This window comes from Amaranthus tricolor, chromosome 5, assembly GCF_026212465.1.
Source record: "Amaranthus tricolor cultivar Red isolate AtriRed21 chromosome 5, ASM2621246v1, whole genome shotgun sequence".
Classification (NCBI taxonomy): Eukaryota; Viridiplantae; Streptophyta; class Magnoliopsida; order Caryophyllales; family Amaranthaceae; genus Amaranthus; species Amaranthus tricolor.
In genome coordinates, this window is record NC_080051.1 from 18,178,864 (window position 1) to 18,204,547 (window position 25,684).

Consider the following 25,684-nt stretch of genomic DNA (forward strand, 5'->3'; position numbering starts at 1 on the left):
ACTTTTGTCAACTTTCCGGCGTTGACTATGCCAGTCAACGCCGGAAAGTTGACCAAAGTCACCGGAGACTGATTTAAGGTGTTTTTTTTAAAAAAAAGTCTCTTAAAAGGTGTTTTTTTACAAAAAAAAATTATAAAAGGTTTTTCTTTACAAAAAAGGGTTTTAAAAGGTGTTTCTTTGCAAATTTCCCTAATTATTATTATTATTAATTTTTTTTAAATTTTTTTTTATTTTTTTATATAATAATAAAAATAAATTTTTTTAAAAAAAATAATATTAATAATAAAAATAAAAATAAAAATAAAAACAAAAATTTTAAAAAAAGTTAAAAAAAATTTAAAAAAATTAATAATAATAATAATAATAATAATAATAAATATTATTATTCTTATTTTTTTAAAAAAAAATATTTTTTTAATTTAATTTTTATTTTTAATTTTATTATTATTAATATTTTTTTAATTATTATTATTGTTATTTTATATTTTTTATACTTTTTATTTTTTTTATTATTATTAAATTTTTTAAATTTTTTTTAACTTTTTTTAAAATTTTTGTTTTTATTTTTATTTTTATTTTTATTATTAATATTATTTTTTTTAAAAAAAAATTATTTTTATTATTATATAAAAAAATAATAAAAAAAAATTTTAAAAAAATTAATAATAATAATAATAAGGGAAATTTGCAAAGAAACACCTTTTAAAACCCTTTTTTTGAAGAAACACCTTTTATAATTTTTTTGTAAAAAAACACCTTTTAAAAGACTTTTTTTTAAAAAAAAACACCTTAAATCAGTTTCCGGTGACTTTTGTCAACTTTCCGGCGTTGACTGGCATAGTCAACGCCGGAAAGTTGACAAAAGTCACCGGAAACTGATTTAAGGTGTCTTTTTTAAAAAAAAGTCTCTTAAAAGGTGTTTTTTTACAAAAAAAATTATAAAAGGTGTTTCTTTGCAAAAAAGGGGTTTTAAAAGATGTTCTTTTGCAAATTTCCCTTATTTTTATTTTCAAATAATCATTTTTTACTTTCTTTTAATCTTATCTATACATTTTAATTCTCTTTTAATTTCTTTTATATGCAATTTATTTTTCTCTTTACTTATTACCAAATACTTAAATTTTCCTTAAAAAATAATCAATTTTCTAAATGGTACACTATCCTAAAGGGCCATAGGAATACATGAAATTATCGGTGGACACATGTGGCATTGTGTATGAATTGTGTTGTGTTGTGTCTCAAGAAAAGTAAAAAGGGGCGAATAGTTTTCATCAAATATCGAAATGATGGAATCTATTCTATTCTAATCAAATGTCTTATTTATTTTTTAATATTATTTACCAATTATTTTTATGTTGTATTTTATTCACAATTTATAAGTAATAGCATAGTTAAGTAATTTTGTTTGATTCGTTTTTATGTAAATTTTATTAACATTAAATTTTATAATTTTTGATTAAGTTTCATCAGAGATATCAAATCTCAAATTAGTTGCATTGGAAAATTTGATTAGAGTAGGTTTATCAAAACTTTTTTTCAATAGAGACAATATATTTAATTAATTAGCCCAATGCCCTTTAAGGGTACCACCTATCATATCAAAAAAGACGAATCCAATCAAAAGTTTAAATTAACGATTGAGGAACCTTAATGTCAACTTGTGTTTGAAATCAACATATAATCTTATAAAAATTTTTTATTTTCCAAGAAATTTCTTAAATAATGGGATGAAATACACAACATTGATGTCAACTTATGTTTGTTGAATTTCTTTTAACAAAGGCGTTGAGTTGAGTGTTGGAAAAAAAATCTCAAAAGCTGACATTAAAAATACAAATAATAAGTTGATTTTCTATACATAGAACTCAAGGAATGACGTTATTGTATGCTTAGTCGGCTTGGGAAAAAGATATCAAGTAATCATTGCTGGTGCTGATGCCTGATAGTGCAACACATTTCCCTAGTTAGACATTTGACAAAGGCTTTTTTTCTTTCGACCTCGAGAGCATGTTGACAGATCGTATGCATTCAAATCTAGCTCATGGCTTCTTCCTCTCCATACTTACCACCTCCCTAACACCCATATCAGACCAAAATTTTCATACCCTCGTCTGCTTGCATGAGTATGCATTCAAACTCATCCCGACTCACTATGACCAACGAGATATACCCGCCTTTATACCCACTTCACATTCATTCCAAATTCACGTTATACACTTTATAAATCCTTACAAATTTAATTATATATCTATTTTGTTCAAACCAAACAAAGTAATAAAATAAAATTAATATTCTTTATTTTTTGTTAATAATTTATAATATAAATTATACAAAATTAATTTAATACGTTGTAGGATAGGAAGGACGACTATGGGACGCGAGGTAGGTGGATGTTGGATGGGGTAGGCGGGTATGGGGCTTGACAGGTGGATATGGGGCGAGTAAGACCTCATATCCACCAGTCCACCACCTACCCAATATCCATAGCGGGTAGGCCTTTTCATACTTATACCCATCTTTTACCCACTGAAATCATACTCATATGCGTCCCAATTAGAACAAATACAGTGCAAAACTCGTATATTTTATCCGTTTGCCATCCATAGGCTATACATTCATATGCATATTTAAGCAAGCTAAGCAATACCTATTCATAAAATCAATTTGACTTGCATAAAGCATATATACATTGCAGTCCATTGCTACTATGTTTTATTTTATATCACCTCTTAGCTAAACAATTAAACTAATACAACTAAAATATTACAATACACACATTACAATTAAGATCAATTAATTCGCTTCAAATTACGATTTTAATTAGTAGAATTTCTTGGGGGAGCGCTTCCACCAACTAGTAATGAAAAATGTGCATTACATTCTTCTGGTGTTCATCAACTTACACTAGATGGTATTCTTAAATTCTTGAACATGCCCAGGGAAAATCTTCACTTAAAAGTACTTTAAGAGTTCCTTTGAGCTCCAAGAAACTCGATATCTTCAAGGTCTTTGTCATATGCTGGTAGAATCCAATTAATTAGTAGTGTTTTGATTGGCATGAAGGCTTTTTGGGCGCAAATCTTTCTTATTCCCAAATAGTTGATAAAGCAAGTTGTAGCTCATTATCGATCCTTCTTGTGGACTAGTAAGGAAGGGATCAACTGCAAGTTCCCTATAGCTAAGGGTGGTCTTAATCTCAAAAACTTTGTTCTATGGAACAAAGCTTGCATTATGCAAACACCTCTAGTTTATAGCTTCAAAAAGGATAGCTTGTGGATCAAATGGGTACATGCCTACTATGTAATATCTCATAATGTTCTAGATATGAAAGAGTTAAGAGTATACAATATATCTTGGGGCCTCAACCATCAACTTAAGTTTTTGGTTGAGTTGGTTTCTTAACATGGTATCAGAAGCCAACGTGACAAAAGGTTACGAGTTCGAATCTCAACCACCTCTCATTTAAAGTCGAATACTCAACGCTTATGCGCATCCACACTTCTAGCCTAATGGGCTCTCGTGTGAGGGGCATGTTAGAGTATAGAATATATCCTGGGGCCTCAACCATCAACACTTTTAATTGAGTTGGTTTCTTGACAGAAAATGTCCCTTGCCCATCTTGGTTGCTCAGGAAAATTGTCAATCAAAGGCTTTTTCACTGATATGGGAAGTTTAGTTTGTTTGATAACACTTTACGGATTAGGAAAGTTTACAACATACTAATCGGAGATATACCTAATGTTTCTTGGAAAGGTTTTCATGCAAAACTAAGGTCTCACCTTAGAGTTTTCTTTGCTTGGCAAATCGCTCATGGTAGCTTAACCACCAGAGATAGAATTGCAACATGGGGTCTCTCTGTCGATCCATCTTGTCCTCTATGCAACACACAACCTGACCTGAAAGTGCTGATCATCTATTCCTTAAATGTGCATAAACATCATGTATCAGACAAGAGGTTCAGGTCAGATTCAGACAAGAGGTTCTGGTCAGATTCAACCAAGAAAAACTAGCCCCTTTAATTGATGAAGTTAGGAGAGTTGTATCTATTAATAAAAAGAAAAGTCTCATAGATGTTGAACATACTTGTGCTTGGACCGAATTAGCATTTGAAATCTGGATTCAACGACGCCAAAAAGTGAATCAAGGAAGGTGTGCTGAGCCAAAACAAGCTGCTAGTCACCTCCTTTTTTGCATTGCTGCTAGAAGTTCAGAACAAGTTAGATCAATGTACCCGACTATCTAGTTGGGTAATTTGGTGTATAGGACTGTCTTTGTTTATTTGAGCTATCTTGTATTCCTTCTCATTGCATAAAAAGTGAGTAGTAGCATCCCATCCTAGAAGGTGGGTTACTCTTTCATACTGATGTAAATATTCTAAGTTGGAAATTTTGATTTGTATAGCGTTTGCTTGGGGTTCTTCCCCTGAGTTGAACCGTTTTCTTCTAGTAACTTAGTTGCGAGAAAAAAAAGAGTCAAAGCGGTTAGGTATCCAAATTTTTTTGGAATAGGTCTAAAATTGAGTTAAGGTTTAAAATTTTAGGGTTATAATGACTAATTTTCGGTCGGATTTAGGGTCAATATGTCATGGGACAAAAAATTAACAGGTTTGTTTGTATCAAAACAAAACTTTCACACATTGGGGATTACAAAAATCAAAGCATCAACTTCCACTCTTAGTAATTAGGATTTTGGAATCAGATATACTCCACTAAACCCGCAACTAGCGCTTTAATCATACTAGGTAATCAATTATCATACAGTAATTAATCTTTGCTTAGAAGTGTATATTAGAGTGGGGAAACGATTAAAATATTAGCCAAAATGTACATTTGAGGGGTTTAATTGTGAACATGATTCAACCTCTGAATCACACAAGTCCACAACCAAATCATTATAAAAGGCTAATTAACTAGATATGTGCTTACACATGGTTATAGTGATCATTAATCAGAGTGAGGTTGTATTTTAGTGTTAGGCACAACATCCTGGAGCTCAAAGCATAATTCAAAGACTTCGATTTCTTAATTTAACATTGTGTTTAGTTGTTGGGACTAAAAATAGTAATAAAAATGATTTGTAGTGTAAATTTAAATAACATATATTATGTTATTACCCTATGAAACTGTAATCATAAAAAAGTTTTTTTTTTTTATTTTTCATTTTAATTTAATACTAACTTTTTAAATGGTAATATATTGAAATAAATCTTATGAAGAAAACAAGAATAATCATTAAAATTGTCAAAAAATTTTATTTTTATATTGAAAAAATTACAACCACAAATGATTTTACATTTTACCATGGTCCACTATACTGGAATCTTAAAATATTTAGCTCCATCAAACATTGAAATTAATGACTCCTAAGTCCTAAGTGATAGGGGTATTATATCTAAGAAAAAAAAAAAAAACTTAAACAGGCAACAGAAACCCAATAATATCTTGTGATTAATCATCTCAAAACCACCCATTTTTTTCCTTGGGAACTTGATATACAAATCCATTTCCCTTTCTCATCATCAAAACCTATGCGATGGGCAGATGAGGGCCGATTTGACCATTTTGGCCCGCTCCAACTCAATACAACCCACTTATAATTTTGTTCTTTTAAGTTTAATCGAAATAAGCTTGTCAGATTGAGTAAAACGTGTTATGATTTCGTTACTTGCTTTTGTCAATTATAAATCGATTATTAATTATCATAAATCAAAAGTAATGTATCCCAGTCATCATCACCATATCCAGTGTATCCCGCTTATAGAAAACTATGGTCAGGTTCTAGAGAGGGAAAAAAGACGGCAGCTCATACTCATAGAGGAGAGTGCGGTCAAAAAGTCCTTCGGCTCAAGAAAGGTCTTCAAAGAGAGAGAAACCTGCAACTTACAAATATAATAAATATAATACTTACAAATAACTAAGAATAAGGATAAAAGTAAAGAAGAAGGTAAAGAGCGATAATTAAAGGAAATGAATAATAACAAACGATGGGCAAAACGAACGAGTTTAGTAATCTAAGACGTGGATAAGGCGCCGCCAACTACCCCTGTCCTTGGTCAGGTCCTTGGAGAGGTAAAGTTCATGCATGTCACTTTTAATATGTTCCTCCCACTTCTTCTAGGTCTTCCTCGACTTCTCTTGGCCTTCCCTATGATGCATTTGATCCTTCTTATTGGGGCGTCATGTGTTTTTCTCTGCACATGCCCAAACCATCTCAACCTGTTCTCCCGCATCTTTGCGGAGAGAGGTGCAACCCCTAACTTCTCTCTAAACTTAGTTTCTTATCCTATCCATCATAGTATTATCACACATCCACTTCAGCATAAGCATTTTTGTTGCTTAAATCCTTTGTTCAAAAACCTTCTTTGCGGGCCAACATTCCGTCCCATACAACAATGCCGGCCTAATTGCAATGCGGTAAAATTTACCTTTTAATCTCCTCGGGAACTTTTTATCACAAAGCACCCCTGTTGCTGCTCGCCACTTAAGTCAACTCGCTTGTATACGATTAGTAACGTCTCCATCAATCTCCTCATTACTCTGAATCACCAATCCAAATATTTGAACTTGGACGTACATGCAATAACTTCTCCTCCTATGGTCACCTTTGGCTCCCCTATCGATTCTGTCCCACTGAAATTGCATCGCAAATATTATGTCTTCATACGGCTTATGCACAATCCCTTACCCCTCCAAGGCTTTCCTCCACTCTTCCAATTTACTATTAGCCTCCTCCTTTGTTTCTGCAACCAAAAATATATCATCAACGAAAAACATGCACTATGGTACGGTGTCCCAGATGGATTTAGAGATTTCCTCCATAATGACCATAACAATGAAAAGACTTAGTGTTGATCTCTAATGTAGTCCCACTTTAATTGGAAAAGAGTTAGTCATACCCACCTATGTATGTATGTTAGTTGACACTCTGTCATACATGTCCTGTATTACCTCAATGTACCTTCATGAAATACCTCTATTCTTGAGGCTATCCCAAACGATGCTTTGTGGTATGCTATCGTACGCTTTCTCTAGGTCAATGAACACCAGATGCAATTCCTTCTTTTGCTCGCTATACTTTTCCATCAATCTCCTCAAAAGATGAATTGCCTTGGTGGTTGATCTTCCCGACATGAATCCAAATTGATTCTCTCTAATTACCGTCTCTCGTCTAATTCTTTTCTCAATCACTCTTTCCCACAGTTTCATAGTGTGGCTTAGAAGTTTGGTTTGATCCCTCTATAGTTCCCGCATACTTGTGCATCACTCTTTCCCACAGTCTAATTACCGTCTACTCAAAAGTAATGTATCCCAGTGCCAGCAAAAAACAACAAAAAAATAAAAATATAATATTAATAATAATAATAATAATAATAATAATAATAATAATAAAGACTTTCATAGAGCTCGTTTTGCTGCTTCATCATCATCATCATCATAACCTATATTTTTTGCTCGTTTTGCTGCCTCATTTATGTAAATAACACAAATTCTTGTGAGAGACGGTCTTTTTGACAGACCATCTCTAATTGGGCCGGCCTATATATATTTTTTAAATATTACAAATAGGCATTAAGAATAATGTAAGTAGATATTTAAGATATTGAAAGTAGGCATTAAGGATACGGTAAGTAAGCATTAAGAATAATGTAAGTAGGCATTAAGAATACGGTAAGTAGGCATTAAGAATACGGTAAGTAGGCATTAATGTTTAATAGGCTGAACTGAATTACGTCTTTCAAAGAGACGGTCACTCAAGAGACTAACTGTATAAATAAAAGACATATTTAAGACTCAGTCCATTTAAAAGTTCAGCTTATCAAAAGCCCGTAAGAGTCGAATTCAGACCCCAATAGCCATTGGGCCCGTTACTGTTACTTCCACTAATGAGATATCTCACAACATCCTCTCAACTCTAATAGCACTACTCGAATTCGTATGAACATACCAGCTATTGGCCCTTTTTCGTAATCCTACACGATTCTAGGCTCTAGCAAATAATATGAGGAAAATTTTGTTGTCTAGAAATCTTGACAGATATTCCACCAACTCCCAAGATTAATTTCTCTAAACAATCAATAATCATCAGCATTAATGTTAACAATTATTATTATTGTTATTATTATTATTATTCAAATTAATCTCAACTTATTTTTAGCCAAGACCTTCGTTTTTCCCCTGTAATTTGGACTTAACAAATTGAAACATAATTATTCTTCTTATTGAAGCACGTATAAGTTATGTTTTATTAAAATTCTTCATTCTACCTTAAGTATAATAGTCAAAACAATTTAATTTGTATGACAATTTAAAACATTATTATATATAAAATTCGAAATATTTTATTAAATTTTAAATAATTAATTTAAACAAGATATATATAAAAATCATAGACAAATATTCAAATTCGAGTAACATACTATATGCACCACCAATACAATATTTACAATGATTTCCACTCATCAAACAAGTTGTATACGTTTCGTGTTGATGTTCATCCCTAAAAAAGTGGAAAATCCGTCGACGAGTATTTTAGTGGACAACTAGATCTAACGTTGCTTATACTACTACAAATCTTTTCATGCTTAACAGTATTCTATGTATTAATAAGTGCTTAAATATAATATTCAATCATGTCATTCACCCACAAGTCCCATCACAAATTTAGGGTTTATCACTTTATTTTAAAGGGAACTTTTATATAAAATTCCCACCACAATATATGACAATTTTTTCAGAGATCTATGACCCCATCCACGTCGAACAGCACAATGCAAAATGAGGGACCCACACCCCACCTACGCAAAACTTTTGAGGTAAATGCTTACGTAATACTTTCTCCGTTCTGAAATTCGATTATATGCACGATTCATCGTTCAAGCTTATTTTATATATTGCGACCAATATGTAACTAAAAATATAGTCAAGTGGAATCTTCTTTGAATCGTCTAATCACATACTTTCATAATATTAACATTTTATAATTATTCGATTTGTATAATTCAACATATAAATAAACAGAATAACGCATTGAAATGCATAAAAAGTAAAACGTAGCAAGTATAATAGAACGGAGGAAGTACCAGCTAAATGGGGTGGTCACAATATCGCACTCTCCCCCACTACGTGCCCAAAATTTATACAGATAAACGTGCATAACATCATATGGCACTTATCTTATCAACTTGTTAAAGCTAATGGTTTTGGTCCATGTAAACGTTCAAAGCACCACTTAAATGGAAATGATTTTTCATAATTCTACCATAAACTATAACCGGCTCACCTTAGTTTTTTGACTGGCTTCATCGTTGGCTCTACTGTTGCAGAAGAGTCGAATTTACAAATCTGCGGATAACCGTCCTTATGGCTTATGCCCCCGCAATTAAACTGAATAGAAAATTATGGTGATGATAAGCAAATTGGGGAACAGTTACAGAAATCCAAACAGAAAACTAAAAGAATCATGGTATTGTTTCAGATTGGGCAGCTTAATATGCAATATTGCTCTGTTACAAATGGTAGTAAAACTTGAACACAAATGAATCACCGGTCTTACGATTGACTGTGTTAATAGAACTAATGTGACATCTAAATTATGGAGGTAATATTAAGTTACTAGCTTAGCATACAATAAGGAAACAAAAAAGACACAAACCTCTTGTCACCCCAAAAGCAAGAAACATTATACCAACCTGTACGGGCATCACCTAAAAACATAATGCTCTATTTGCATCTCCAAATAACACTAAAAGGAAAACAATATATTTCGAGCATAAAAGCAAACCTTTTCACATGTTTTTGGACGATCAAATTTCACGTCAACAATGATTTTCACTGTCTTGCCAATTTTTAGTTCTTTTTAGGAGTGTAAATGAGTGGCCAAGTCAACAGCAAGATTACATTCAAACCCTGCCCAAGCTGCCTGGGTGTGGTTCCTTGTAAGGTTTTAGTAAGAGTGAACCACAAATGAGCTAAGGAGGTGTTTCACAAGAGGGAGTTGGGCTTAGGGTTAGAGTTAGGGTTGGAGATTGATACTTTGAGGTAAAAATTAAAAAGTTTCTTGTTTGTTCAAGAGGAATGGAAATCGGGGGAGGATGGCAATGAGACTTGGGAAAAAAAAGTACCGAAAACTTAAGTGGTAATTAAAGTTGAGACTTCGTGTATGTGAAAAAGTCAATTTTAACATCGCTAATTCCTTATTTTATTTTATTACTTGCCAAATAAGGACATATTACATAATTTTTTAAAAATCTCACCCAAAATCTTGTTCAAAGTCTCATTTAAAGTCCCAGCTAATGTCTCTCATTTCTTATTCTCACCTACCAAACAACCCCGTATTGAAATGGCTTGGTTGCTCAATATGTTATTTAGAAGTTTAAAATCCGACCAAGCACATAAAAGTTAAACTGGAGAACGTTGGTTCTTCTCATTGTTCTTTCATATAATTCTCGCATGTTTCTTGATAAACTTTTTTCACGAATCACGCATATAAAAGGTGGCCATGTAAATAGTTCATTTGCATTCTTTTTAACTATACTTGACAAAATCTATTAACCAAAATTGCAAGTCATAAAATCAATTCACCCTTACTCTTAAAAACCTGCCAAAAGGAAGTGGAACAACTAAATACAATCTAGAGTATAGCTATTTTGTTTTAAACAAAGGAGTATAAATTAAGACAACATTCGTCTTCCTTTGGAAAGGAAAAAAGATTATTTTTGAAGACATTCCAAATAGTCTCAAGAACTTCCTGTTTTGAGGAGGGAGTAACTAAAAAATAATAGGAAGCATAATGCAAAAACATAGTTGTATCATACCGGTATTACCCGTATTACCCGTATCGTAAATATGTTAAAAAACCGCATCTTAGGCTGTTTCAAGTGATATTTAATGGTTTAGGTCAAAATTTGGAGATATGATAATCACCCCGTTATCGTATTATTGTGTCTGTTACTGCAATTGCAACCGTCACTATATGTTTGCACTATGATAGGAAGGTTGTGATTTCTTGCTAGAAGAGGATAATGTAAGTAGCCTCTTCTCCGCAAAAGTAAAAACATGCGCAATGAGAATCAATCAATAATTAATCCAAACTATGGCACTTTGATAACTAACTTGGCTTTTCAGGCTCCTTATGAGCACACAGATTAGTTTCTAGTCTATAATCTCTAATCATAATTATCATGACCTCAAACGATTCATCAAGAAGAAAGGTTAGACACTACTGTTGCATACATGTACATATCATGAAGGTCACCATCAGAAGTTCCTTGAACATAATTAATAATACATATTAAGCCAAAAAAGAGGAGAACAGTGATAACATAGAGCACACATAACAAATATATTACGCGACAAAGTCTTAGAATTTAGGAGCACTTGCTTGAATCAATGGTGCAAAGACACATGTTTTCCTAAATAAAGAGCATATCATCCCAAAAACAATACAATTAATCATGCACTTCATCCTCTTATATTAGCACAGATAAATCAAAGAAGCACAGTGTGATTCAACAATACTATATGCATCTTGCAATCTTTAAATTCCTTATCATGCTAGATCTAATCCATATAAAATAAACATACTTGCCATACCTTTTGCGCAAAGCAAGTGGTCCATTCCTAATAATTTGAAATCTTGATATCAACAAATGTATAATTAAATATCAAGGTTTTGCCTTTGTGGTGGTTACAATACTAACGGCACTCTGCACAAGATAAGGAATGACATATATTATTCAAGATAAACAATGATGAAGTTGACGAATAAATTATATTCCTCATCTTTTAATAAATCATGATCAGAGATAAAGCAACCAGCTAAATGAACTGATAAACAAGGAAAAAAAAACAGCAAGCATCAGCATCATAACATTTTGTCAAATCAATTAGTATCATCCTTTTGAGCATTTTAAGCAATAAGGGTGCAGGAGGCTTGGAGAGATCAAGGTGCAAATACGTTTTTTTTTTTTTTCTGGCTGCAACCCACTATTAGATGTGTTAAAATTCAAGTTACCCACTATATTTGTGATTTACACTCAACCTGGTTCAATGATCAATGAACAATGAACAAGGATCAATGAACAATGAACAATGAACTATGAACAATAAATGACGAGCAATGAACAAGGAACAAAGATCAATGAATAATGAACAGAACAATGAACAAGGAACAATTATCAATGAATAATGAACGATGAACGATGAACGATGAACAATAAATAATGAACAATGAACGATGAACGATGAACAATGAACAATGAACAATGAACTATGAACAATGAATGATGAACAATGAACAAGGATCAATGATCAATGAACAATAAACGATGAACAATAAACAAGGATTAATGATCAATGAACAATGAACGATGAACAATGAACAAGGATTAATGATCGATGAACAATGAACGATGAACAACAAACAATGAACAAGGAACGATGAACAACGAATGACGATCAATAAACATGGATCAATGATCAATCAACAGTGAACGATGAACAATTAACAAGGATCATAAATCAATAAACAATGACGATGAACCATGAACAAGGATCAATGATCAATGAACAATAAACATTGAACAATGAACAATAATGAACAATGAACCATGAACAATGAACAATGAACAATGAGCAATGAGCAATGAACAATGAACGATGAACGATGAACAATGAACGATGAACGATGAACGATGAACAATGAACGATGAACGATGAACGATGAACAATGAACAATGAACAATGAACAATTAATGATGAACAATGAACAAGGATTAATGATTAATGAACAAAGAACGATAAACAATGAACAAGGATCAATGATCAATGAACAATGAACGATGAACGATGAACGATGAACAAGGATCAATGATCAATGAGCAATAAACAATATACGATGAACAATGAATAAGGATCAATGATCAGTGAAAAATGAACGATGAAAAATGAACAATGAACAAGGATCAATGAATAATGAACGATGAACGATGAACAATGAAAAATGAAAATTGAATGATTAACAATGAAAAAGTATCAATGCTCAATGAATAATGAACTATGAATCAATGATCAATGAACAATGAATGATGAACAATGAACAATGAACAATGAACAATGAGCTATCAACAATGAACAATGAGCAATGAAAAAGAATCAATGATCAATGAACTATGAACTATGAACAACGAACAATGGACATTGAACGATGAACTATGAACAATTAACGACGAACAATGAACAATAAACAATAAATAATAAACAACAAACAAGGAACGACCAACAATGAACAATGAACGATGAACAATGAACAATGAACTGTGAGCAATGAATGATGAACAATGAACAATGAACAATGAACAATGAACAAGGAACAATGAACAATGAATGATGATCAATAAACAAGGATCAATGATCAATGAACAATATTGCAAATATTTTGATTCTCATTTCATTACATTGGTCCCTAAAGCGAGGAAAGAGCATCGAATATGTTAGCGGATCATTCATTTTTCAAATTGTCGGGTACAGTATTGGCATCCCTACCATAAACAAACTATTGGAAAGTATGCCACTTCGTATATAATACCATATCCCACATAGTGACATCTTATCTGGCAGTTACTCGGTGCTACCTCCAGTTACTCAAGTAAATAAAATCCATAGTAAAAAATCTAGAAAAGAAATCAAATGTGTATGCATCATCATTCATCGCTGAGATGATGAGACCTAATCATAGAACCCCATACCTTTTCTCTATTTTCAACCAGGAATCACAATTCCTAATCTCTTAACAAGAATAATACGGCAATCTCAAAGGAATTATCTTACAAGAATAAGCAATTGGTTCATCATTCAAGTAAAAGTTTGGACACTATTGAAAAATACATTGCAGAAAATCGACAAATTAAGATAGACCACTTTCATGTTGAAACCTCCAAAAAAGAGAGCAGCGTGAAGCAAAAAATAGTACATTAGCGGATTTACGTGGTGCCTTATTTCTTCTTTCTTATTTGAAGGGGGATATACTAGTCTCTCTGTTTGAACATTAGTCCTCATAATTGATTTTTCATGCATTATTAGGAAGTGGAAAGCACTAAAGTGTCGCTTGTTTGCACAAAAATTCAATAGCAATTTGAAATTCCTAGGAAGTTGGTAATTTGGAACCTGTTTGTATAGCAAAATAAACTAAAACCATAGGAAATCCAAATTCCTAGAAAATATAACTTCCATACTTTAAAGGAATTCAATAATCATACCCCTCTTTTAGTAATAAGCCATTTATAGGAAATTAAGATTACTTTACGTCAACAAAAAATTTTAGCAAATTTATAAGAATTTGACAAAGGAAATTCGTTCCTCGAAATTAGAACTTCCTATGAAAATTTACTTCCTATGTTCTGCAAACGATCTCTAAGAGTATAAGTTTCTTATGTAATAGTGCGTCCAAGAAAAAGAGCAATGTTCCACACGATAAAAAATGAGAGACAAAATTAAAAGGGAAAAAAATAAAGGTAAACTATCTTTACATATATGGATGCAATCCCACTAAGCACATACACCACATATAATAAAGAAATCTACATTAATATAATACTATTTTTTTCTTCATAAATAATATATTATCACAATGATAACAGAGTTTCCTCTTCTTTTGTTGTGGTGGGGGTCAGTGAGTTTGAGATGAAGAAAAACATTCCCTTTTTCATCCCACCTAGTAGTACCAAGTAAGACTAGTCATTAATCCCATTCACCTATTAATTATTAGTATTTATTTAATGTTGTGTTTGGAAATAAGTAATTCACTTTAAATTATAAAAATTTTAATATGAAATCATAAATGAAGAAGTGAGAATGACATGGTTTGGATAGTCATTTTCAAATCCTCAACTTCAACTACTTTTAAAAGCAAGAATGAAATTGGGTACAATCCAAATTTGATTTATTTTGATTTGTAACACTAAATTTGAGTCAAATTTAGAATTTTCAATAAAATCAAGGTTTCCAAACATAACAATCAATTCAAGCACTATATTATCTAACAAAGGAATTAAAAGATAAGAACAATCATAGACAGTGCATGGTATTCAGTACTAAAAAGACGAAAAACTAATTTACGTACTTTCTCTATTGCACAATCTGACATTCAGATGCTATGTATCATCACCAATAGAAATTAATTCAACCAGGGAAGCAAAGGTACTTCAGTTATAACAAAAAGATCAGATAACTCAGAATTAACCATCTCCAAACAAATTCAGACGAATTATCAGTGTAACAAACAGAACATTATAGGCATCCATGCACATTAAGCTATCACCGTATAGGCTACATAGCTTGCCAATAACAATATTTTTGAAGCTTCTAATAAATAGCTGTGCATGCCCATCAAATATTTTTTCAAGGTAGAAAGGGTTTTTATTTTCTCGAAAGAAAGAAAAATCTACTGAAAAGACAGAATAATCACACAGAGAGCTTCTATCTGATTGCTTTTCTTTTTAACTTGTTTTATCTTCTTTTCCTTTGGTCCTAGGTTCATATTGGTGGCTTCCATTAAAGTCAAGGCATGCCACCGACACATCACAATTTGGATGTAAAGGGTGCTAATTATCAACTTCAACCAAAAAGAAAACACCTTAACCAATTGACAGACACCAAGAGAGATTTCCTGCACTGCAATTTCTTCAAATTCAGAATTCTATTTTATACTACATTTAATGTGTAATTTGAGAGACAATGCCTTTGCTCGTATAAAGAATGACTATCAATCTAAATCTTTGGATTTATCATTATCTAGAGATAAAACTGACATGGACCCAGCCATTGCATCCCCTCTTCAAAGAAAAATAAAAAAATATATATTAAAAATTTGTTCTCAAACCAAAAAAGAAAAACAAAAACAAGAAAACAAGAAAGAAGAAGAAATCCAAGAGAAGGCACAGAAAGGTGTACAGGAAACACGTCAAAAGCGGGATATTATGTAAAATTATGACTTAGTAACCAGTTCTTTAAAATGAACCTTACACTGTAACTTAAAATGAACCTTAAGAGCACCATATCAATTCTTCTAGATATTAATTAATTTTAGTGGCTTACATCATATGCATAAGTTGCCTATCAGAAGACAAAAGTGTGGGGAACACATGTAAGGTGTTGATTAAATTTATCATTTTTTAATAATATATATCAAGATTATCTCATAGGTTTAAAATATTGTAAATTGTTTGATATAAATATTAGGAGTTTGCAGCAGGCTTCTCCATGTATCCACAAGACCAAAAATAGGTAAAATCTATCTTAGAAGAAGTTGAAGCAAGAAAAAGTAAAAAGCCATAATGAAACAAGAAGAAATTCGAAAAGGTCCATGGACAGAACAAGAAGACCTTCAACTGGTCTGCTTTGTGGGATTATTTGGGGACCGGCGATGGGATTTCATAGCTAAAGTTTCAGGTTTGAAGGTGGCGGGAGAAAAATGCTAGGTATGCTTGTTTGAAGAATGGGGAACTTTAACAAGGAGCATCCATTTTAACCAAAGTTTTCTTGTAGGTTTAAAAAGAACAGGTAAGAGCTGCCGCTTACGATGGGTTAATTACCTGCATCCAGGGCTCAAAAGAGGAAAGATGACACCTCATGAAGAGAAACTTGTCCTCGAACTTCATTCTCAATGGGGAAACAGGTATGTTCTTCAGTATTCTACAGTAGAATACTATAATTGAAGTCTCTAAGTAGAGCAACTTGTTATTTAATCTTAAAAACAAAGATATGCTGATCGGTTGTTGAGTTTACCTTCTAATCGCATGCAGATGGTCACGGATTGCTAGAAGATTACCAGGAAGAACTGATAATGAGATAAAGAACTATTGGAGAACACATATGAGGAAGAAAGCACAAGAAAAGAAGCGAGAAACATATCCATCTTCATCGTCATCATCATCAACTTCAGATTCCTCCTCTTCATCAAACAACCAAGCAGTAAATTCAAAAGCTGCTAATGAGACAACAGAAAGCTTTGACAGCACAATAGCCACAGATATGTCAACTCTGCAGGGGAATAAGTATCAAAAAAGTCAGGGTAAGGGGGAAGAAGTTTATTCTATGGATGACATATGGAAAGATATCACTTCAGAAGAACCAATTAAACCAGTTTGTGATGTCTACCGTGACGGCAGTAATTTTACTTGTCCTCCACTGGCTTCTCCATTGTGGGAATACTGTCCAGACGCATTATGGAGAATGGAAGGAGATGAAATTAAGATGTTTTTCTCTAGTAATGATCAGTTTGTCCCGTGTTACCACCATGAGAATATGTCTCTAACTGGTTAATTTAGCATTAATAGTGTTATCTATGTTAAATCTCTTATCTTGCCAGGAAAACTCTGACTGTATAGTAAGGGCTCTACAATAGAAAAATTTAGTTTTCTTCTCCACCCATTGTCCATTGAGCATTGTAACATTAATGCATGATAATAGACCTAGCAACTAGGTAGTGCTTATTTTTCTTTCTAGTTCATGGTCACTTGCAGTATAAGTTTTAATAAGTTGAAACTTCCTCAATGTAATGTATCATAAACATATAGTTTACGTTAAGTTAAATAAAAAAATTTATTTATGCATTCTACTACTCACATTCCCTAGCTACTATCTTGTTTCTACTTTTTTTTTTGGTTTAGTATGATACAAACATATGGATGCCCTTTTTATATTTATTTACGTTGGGGTTTAGGAAAATGGAAATAATCGAGGAGATGAATCATATCTGTGTTTGAATAGAAGTTATCAAAGAACATAGATGCCTAATATCCTTCACCCATTTAATCTTAGAACATAGAAAGTTACATGACTTCCACTAGACCCTTTCTTTACTTCTTTTTCACTCATTTCCCTTTCTCAATTTGACTCCATTTCACTAGAAAAACTAATCAAGCCAAGATGAAAGGGTGTGAAACGAGTAATCAATGTAGGGTGTGAAACGAGTAATCAATGTTTCGAGAGATTATTGGATAGTCAATCAATGATTAGCCATTTTCTTTACTAAGGATATTGAATTGACTTGCATAGATATATATCATAGCGGATAAACAGCCCTTAAAATAGTTTTGAGATCTAAGACTTCATAACCAAATTGCAACAAACATTGAAATATTTCTTCATGCTGTCTTATTTTAGATAGTCAGCTACATGAGTTCATGATCATTAAAAGACTATATTCTCATGGGCTGTGTTTCTCTTGTAAACCAAACCAATATTATTTCTGTTTTATGAGAATAAATGAAGAGGCCACTGGTATCATCAAAAGAGCTTTTACAAATCAGCTCATTCAACAAATTTCCTACCCCTACTTAAAAGTTTAAATAGTAGTTTTGATGAGCAATTTCAGTGTTAGCAATGCTTTCAGAGTTTCAATGGGACTTATAATTAAAACACAATTGTACGACCACTCTCAAGGGTCAAGAGATAATTACAAGACAATTTCAGACAGGTAAAAGAAATTTCAGAATAAGGAAATTATAACTCAATAAAATAACATAAACTAGCTGAATCGTTTTAATAGCTACTTTATACATCATTTAAGTAGAATTTGAGGTACCATTTCCTTGAGGCCATGCATAAAAAAGATCTGTTTTTAGAGATGAACAAGTCACATTATTTGCAAAATGACAACTCACGTAACCTCCTCAATTGAAGGAAAAATTGCATTTTCAGATACCATCACTTTCCTGGTATCAGCCAACAAGGTATCCTAAAATAGAGGTAATCTACTCTAGCATAATACTTTCAGTTGAATTAATCTTTTTATAAAATGAGCTGATAAATTAGTTAAGAGTTTGATGTGATCATGCAACCAAAAGAGAATCATGCCTCCAAACTAGAAAAACTAAAAAGGAAGGATATGAAAAACAATTTTTTTAAAAAACATTAGCATATAACTCTGCATGTGAGTATTTTTCGCTTGTTGTCGGGCGCAAGCCATGATAAAGGAGGAAGGTGAACGGTAGGTTAGTGACAACCACGTAAGTAACTTTAGTCACATCCCATGATCATAAACCAAAAATCAATTCTCGTGGGGGCATCCCTACTCAGCAAAGCACTACATTTCATAGGTCGAGGTGTAATAAAAAGTATGCAAAGGTTGTTAGGTCGTTGTCCAAAAACAACGTGCCACAATACCCAAGTGTGATGTCAAATGAGTAAGAGCACATAGGTTTTAAGCATACATGGTTAGAGAAAACCAAAGGTCTTAGGTAAAGATTGGGATCTTAGAACATTGGTAGCTTGACTGGTAGGTTTTCAGAGTTGGTGGATATCATGGAAATGAGAAAAACTAACATTTTATGTCTACAAGAGAAAAGGGTTAGAGATAGACCCAAAACAATAGTAGGTGAAAGACACAAATATAAATTGTGGTGCTCAAGACAAGATAGAAATCGAATTGGAGTTGGAGTTATCACGGATGAACGAAAAAATAAGGATGTAGTAGAGGTATGCAAAAAGAAATATAGGATTATTAATAGCTACACTTCACTCAAAAAGCTCTCACATAAAAGGGTGAAATGTAGCTATTAATAAAAGACGGTTAAAGAGATTTTGAACGCCATAAGTGACTATGCACCGCAAGTGGGGATAGAGGAATTAATTAGAAGGAATTTTTTCACATAGGGGTGTGCCGCGGTGGCTAAGAAGGTGTCTATAAAAGTTTTGGCTATGGAACCAGGAAAACAGGAGAGTCCATTTTGGATTTTGCACTCTTAATCTCATACAATTGGTTGGTTGCCAAAATATGGTTTAAGAAGAAAGATAGTCATATGGTGACTTTTTGAACTAGAGGAAAATGCAACTCAAATTGACTACTTTGTGATAAGGATGATAGAAAGAGATAGCTAGCTTGACAATAAGGTTATCCCAAGAGAGTGGGTATCCACCCAACATGAACTCGTTATCCAAGATGTTCGAATTCAAGCAATACCAAAAGTAAAGAAAGCCAAAGAACATATGATTAAATGATGGAGATCAAAAGAGGATAATGCTAAAGTTTTTACCGAGACAAAACCAATAACAATGCCAGAGCCTTAATCCCAAAAGATTGGGATCAGCTACATGAACAAATATATCAATTCTAATGGTCATCCACATGGATTCTTCTTCTCCATTCTTCTAATTTTCTATCATCTCAATTTGTAAGTCTAGGTTCTTTGTATCCTTTTCCACTCTTGTCCTCCAAGTTATCTTTGGTCTTTCTCGCCCTCTTTTTAAGTCTCTCGAGCTCCAGCTATAATTTTCTTTACCAATTTGCTAATATATCTTTGTTAATGCTCAAGCAATTTTAGACAATACTCTTTCAACTTTTCTTCATTATTTGCAACTCTTAAACCCTTTCTTATATCTTTGTTTTGAATCTATCCATTAAGGTACGCTCGCTCATCCATCGAAGAATTCGAAATTCCACTACTCCCATCTTGTACTACGATCCTTTCTAAAAGCTCAACATTTCAATAACATCCCATCTTTCGAATTCAAAAGTTTTCACCAACAAAGTTGTTAAAAAGTTGATTGGGATATGACTTTGGATACAAATACTTGGACAAAGATGAAAAGTTGCATCATTCAAATAGCTAAGGTTTTAGGAGAATCAGGGGTAGTTTCGTTAAAAAGAAGGATACAACATGGTTTTATAATGACGTGAAGACAGTTATAAAGGAAAAGAAAAGGTGTTATCTTGCATTAAGAAAATTTGAGGATGAGGAAAACTTAGCCAAATTTAAGGAATTTAAAACCAAGACAAAGTGGCGTGAGGCGAAATTAAAGGAATTTAAGAGGTGTTAGGCAAAGTAGATTCTAAAGGAGAAAAAGTTAATTACCGGATGGCAAAGAGGAGACAAGCAAAAACAAATGACATAGAAGTTGTAAAATGTTTTAAGGGTAGAAAAAGAACAATCTAGTTTAGGACAAGAACATCAAAGATCAATGAAAGGAGCATTTTAATGCATTTTATGGAGAACAAGGAAAAGTTATAGGGGATATAACAATCACTCCTTTTGATGAAAATAGAAAATTAATGCAACGAATATAAAAGTTAGTGTAAGAGGGCGCTTTGAAGAATGAAGCTAGAGAAGGCGGTTGGATCAGATGGTATACTTATTCAGGTATGGAGATGCCTAGGGACGATCAGAGTAACTTGATTAATTGATCTTTTCAACAAGATTAAGAGGACAAACAAGATGCCCGATGATTGTAGAAGAAGTACTCTAGTGCCCATTTACAAGAACAAAAGAGATGTCAAAGAAGGCTCCAACTGTTGAGGAATAAAACTCATCAATCATAATATGAAATTATGGAAAAGAGTGTTTGAGAAGCTTTATCAAGGTCCATCCCTAAGCCCTTTCTTTTTGCAACAGTCCTAGATGAGATAACTCAATCAATACAAGGAGACGTGCATTGGTGCATGTTGTTTGCAAATGACATTGTTTTGGTGAATGAGACAAGGGAAAGGGTAAATGCTAAGTTAGAACAACGAAGACAAGAGTTGGAGTCACGATGTTTCAAATTAAGTTGGAATAAGGCAGAGTACATGGAGTATAGCTTTAGCACACGAGATACCGCGAGGCACTTTAAACTTTAAAGAGAAAGAAATCCTTCAAGTGAATGATTCAAATACCTTGAGTTCATAATTCAAAATAGTGAATACATCCAACAAGATGTGATACATAGAATTAAGTGTGGATGGCAAAAAAACAAAAAAAGAGCGGTGAGTGAGGTATACCCTTAAAGCTAAATGACAAGTACATCGAACGACATTAGACCAATGCTATTATATGAATCGACATTGTGGGCTTTTAGAAAGGATCATAATAGGATAATAGGAGTTGCGAAAATGTAAATGCTTCGATTAATGAGAGGGTATACTTTGAGGGATAAAATTCGAAACAAAGATATAAGAAAGGGTTTAGAAGTTGCAAATATTGAGGAAAGATGAAAGATAATCGTTTGAGATAGTTTGGGCAAATGTAAAGATGGGGTATTAGTGAAGTGGTAAGGAAGATAGAAAGTTGGAGCACGGAAGACTTAAAATGAGGGCTAGGAAACTGAAGATGACTTGGAAGACCGAAGATGACTTGGAAGGTAGAAGTGAAAAGGATATGAAGAATCTAGACTTACAAACTAAGATGGAAGAAAATCAAAAAGAATGGAGAAGAAGAATCCATGTGGACGACCATTAAAATTGATATATTGGTTCATATAGCGGACTCCAATCTTTTGGGATTAAGGTTCTGGCATTATTGTTATTGTTGTTGTTTAAAAAGTTAGCAAATCAAGGAAGATAACAAACTTAGTTTAACCTCCCCCAAATCTAATTACCTAAAGTTCATACAACCAAGTCCAGAGGAGAGTAAGCATTTATGAAATGATGTGACAAAAAGCAGTTAGGTATTCTTCTTCAAAGATCTAGGTACACACAAAAAATCATGGTAGTTTCTAAGCAGAAAAAATAGTAGATCATACTCTCTAAAGTTTCCATGCTATGTAATGGTGTCTAGAATGAGTATAAGAGAAACTAAAAGAATCCTATTGGAAGTCTTAATTATTTTTTAAAAATAACAATAACCCTCTTGTTTTAACAATTTGATTATTGTAATAAAGATGCTAATATAATTAAAATATTTCTTGAAGTGGAATGCTTGAATGGTAGCACAAAGTGATATACAACTTGAAGCATCCCATAGACTACAACGACCATCAAAGTCCTCTGACAGTATGTCCATAAGCCTATGTCCTCTAGTGAAATATGGAGCAGATTTTGTCTAAAAGCACAATACTTCCTTCTTAACAATGTTATTTATAGATATAGTATATTATGTTATTGCAGAGCATGTAGCCTCTGGCCCTCTAGATTAATTTTTCCATAATTACTTTATTCTTTCCCCACCTAATACAAACTAGAATGAAAATAAAAAAGTGAAATCAAAGTGATCTTCCTTTAAGTAGGTCCACAGGCGTATATTTATTCTTAACTAGCATAGTGCCTTGGCATTGATCTACTCCTATTGGCTCCATTAGTGAATCCAAAAAGACAAAGCGAAATAAAACCCAAGAAAACTCGAAGCCTTATCAAACAACGCCCCGAGAACATAGACATAATTAAAATAAAGATTCTACTTTGGTTAGTCAACTGTTGTAAGAATATTAGCACAGGAATCTGAATAGGAACAGCACATCTAAAGCTTGGATTTCTCATTTGAGCTTAAAAAGTAAGCAAAAAGATGAGCCTCAAAGCAAAATCTCTAAAGACACAAACTAATCTTTTCCACAACAAAAATCAAAAATGAAAAAAAAAAAAAAAAAAGATTATATGATAATACTATATTCTTTACATACTATCTCCATCAAATTAACAAAGTGAAAGGATCGACCAAAGTCATGTCTGATAAGAAAAGATAACAATGATTATAATATTGCGGTCCCAACCGCGCACAAATATAATTAGCAACGACAAATGACGATGAGAAATGTGGAATTACGTTTCTAGGCCGATTCTTTTACCCTTATAAATAATTTCTTATTCATAAATCCCTACCAAATTTACTAGTAGTTTCCTCGCATAATTCCAAAGAATTTGTTCTACTATCACAGAATTTTCCAAACGTCTTTTTCCATATTGAGCGGAACACTTCAATTATCTAACACTTCGGAAATGTCACTCTGAATTTACAAATCCGAATAATTGATCATAAATATCACGAATAGATAATAGTAAAAATGACAAGTGAAGTACAGCGAAAGAAAATTTAAAAAATTGCAAATCGTCATATAATTAAAACTACCTCCACTTAACGACGAAAAATTACCAACTTTGGACGCCATTGGAGCAAATCGCCATTACTTTAAACCTGAAATGGATGTAATTCGGTCAAAATTAAAGCAGAATTAGTAGAAATTGAAGGAAGATAGAGATGTGAGAGATAGTGTGGAACCCTGGGAATGGCGCGAAGAAATCTAGAGCCTTTGATCTGTGCTATGACATCAGATTTTTCGGTTCAATTATGGGTGGTTTATAAGAATTTTTTCCTAAAATAAGGAGTATTAATTATGAAAGTATTTCCCACCTTATGTCCATGGAAACATAATTCCCATGCCCTGTCTACGAACGACTGACAAATTTTTGTTTCCACACTCAAACAAGACTACTTGAGATAGTGGTTTGTATTAAAGAGTACTATCTCTAATAGCATTTTACCTATGTCTGCCCCAGTTGAACTCTACAGCTCGTTCTAAGTCTCATAGTATGTAAGGCTCGTGCTCTCCTAGTTGTACTCTATAACCTATCCTAAGTCTTATACCGAAGGGAGTTAGATTAAGTGTACGGAGTCGCCACTCTTATCTGAGAACAAGATGCAACCAAACAAATACAATATGTATGTGAGGGCATTCCTCTCAATAGTCATATCATAACGATCTCTAAACCAAGTCAACTTCAATGAAGATCAAGTGATGATCCTTGGTCTTGAGGGTTTTCAGAAAATACCCCCAACATCTCAAAAATTAAGAATGTCCACTGTATTTCACCATGACTAATGACTGCTTGAATTGCAATTTTTATTTTATAGTTCATTTAATAATTTTTAAATAAATCTCAATGAAATAAGAGTTACCCACATTGCAATTTTCATAATTTAACCTAATTTTTAGATTAAAATTTAACATTATTATATAATATTTATTTTTTTTTTGGAATATGAAATAATTCATTAATCCAACATAACAAGATTACAACACTAAGAAGATAACTCTCATACATGCATAAAACGGCTATACAAGATCCAAGAGAATCAAGCAAAATTTGGTGTCCTTATGGCTAACTTTCCTTTTTTGTGATAAGCCACCAAATTTTATTCCTTACATTGTACGTTCCAAAAATATTCATTTTGGTTCTTCCATATCCAATATATAACATAACATTCTTTATGCAAAAGTTTTCTTAGATTTTATGAGAAATTGAGACCACCCTCCCTTGAGCAAATGAATGCTTAGCTCTTGAACTGAATGGGCAATTTAACAAAAAGATGTTCTTGAGTTTTTGGCTCATTATGACAAACTCAATTATTACTTTGACATAAAATCGCGAGCAAACACGACCTTTATTTTGTATCTTTGATCTTGAGCAACCAAGTAATATATGAATCTGTATTTACGCGTTGTAAGCCTAATCTAGACATTCTGTTAGTGATAATTTATTCATGTTTTGGCCTTCATTATTTGGCTCGTTTAGGTTAAGAATTATGCAATTATGCTTCTTTTATTGAGATTTTATGCTTAGTTGGGTGTTTTGGTATTTTTATCCAGTTCGGGTTAACCTTGTCATATTCGAGCATAAACCAAGCATTTGGCACATACGCTGCTACCTAGGGGACTGGAGGAGGTTCGACCCCCTTGCCGAAAATGTGATCCCTTGTAAATTTGGCTTTGACCCTTTTACTATTGTAGTATATAATTTAAAGAGAGTAAAAATATAACAAAAATTACTATAACTCAATGGTTGAACTATAAACACATTTGTAATCTAAGGTTAAAGGATCAAACCCTAATTTAAACTATTATTTTTATACACTAATAAATTTATATAATTCAAGTTTATTTCAATTTATATGATTTTAATATTTCTAATTGTATTTGAGTAAAAAATATAAAAAAGTTAA

General features: G+C 32.7%; 1 long non-coding RNA gene across 10 annotated transcripts; it reads right to left on the minus strand.

Moving 5' to 3' along the window:
* Positions 1 to 1,406: 1,406 nt before the first annotated feature.
* LOC130814042 (uncharacterized) lies at positions 1,407 to 24,553 on the minus strand. Of its 10 annotated transcripts, none has more exons than XR_009042286.1 (7): positions 23,963 to 24,553; positions 23,813 to 23,878; positions 15,118 to 23,690; positions 11,592 to 11,704; positions 9,280 to 9,383; positions 4,084 to 7,287; positions 1,408 to 3,019 (listed from the first exon to the last, which is right to left on the minus strand). It is a non-coding gene; the product is annotated as an uncharacterized LOC130814042 (long non-coding RNA). The 10 variants fall into 10 exon arrangements; XR_009042280.1 differs by having other exon boundaries at positions 1,408 to 3,919; XR_009042281.1 differs by having other exon boundaries at positions 3,780 to 7,287.
* Positions 24,554 to 25,684: the final 1,131 nt, after the last annotated feature.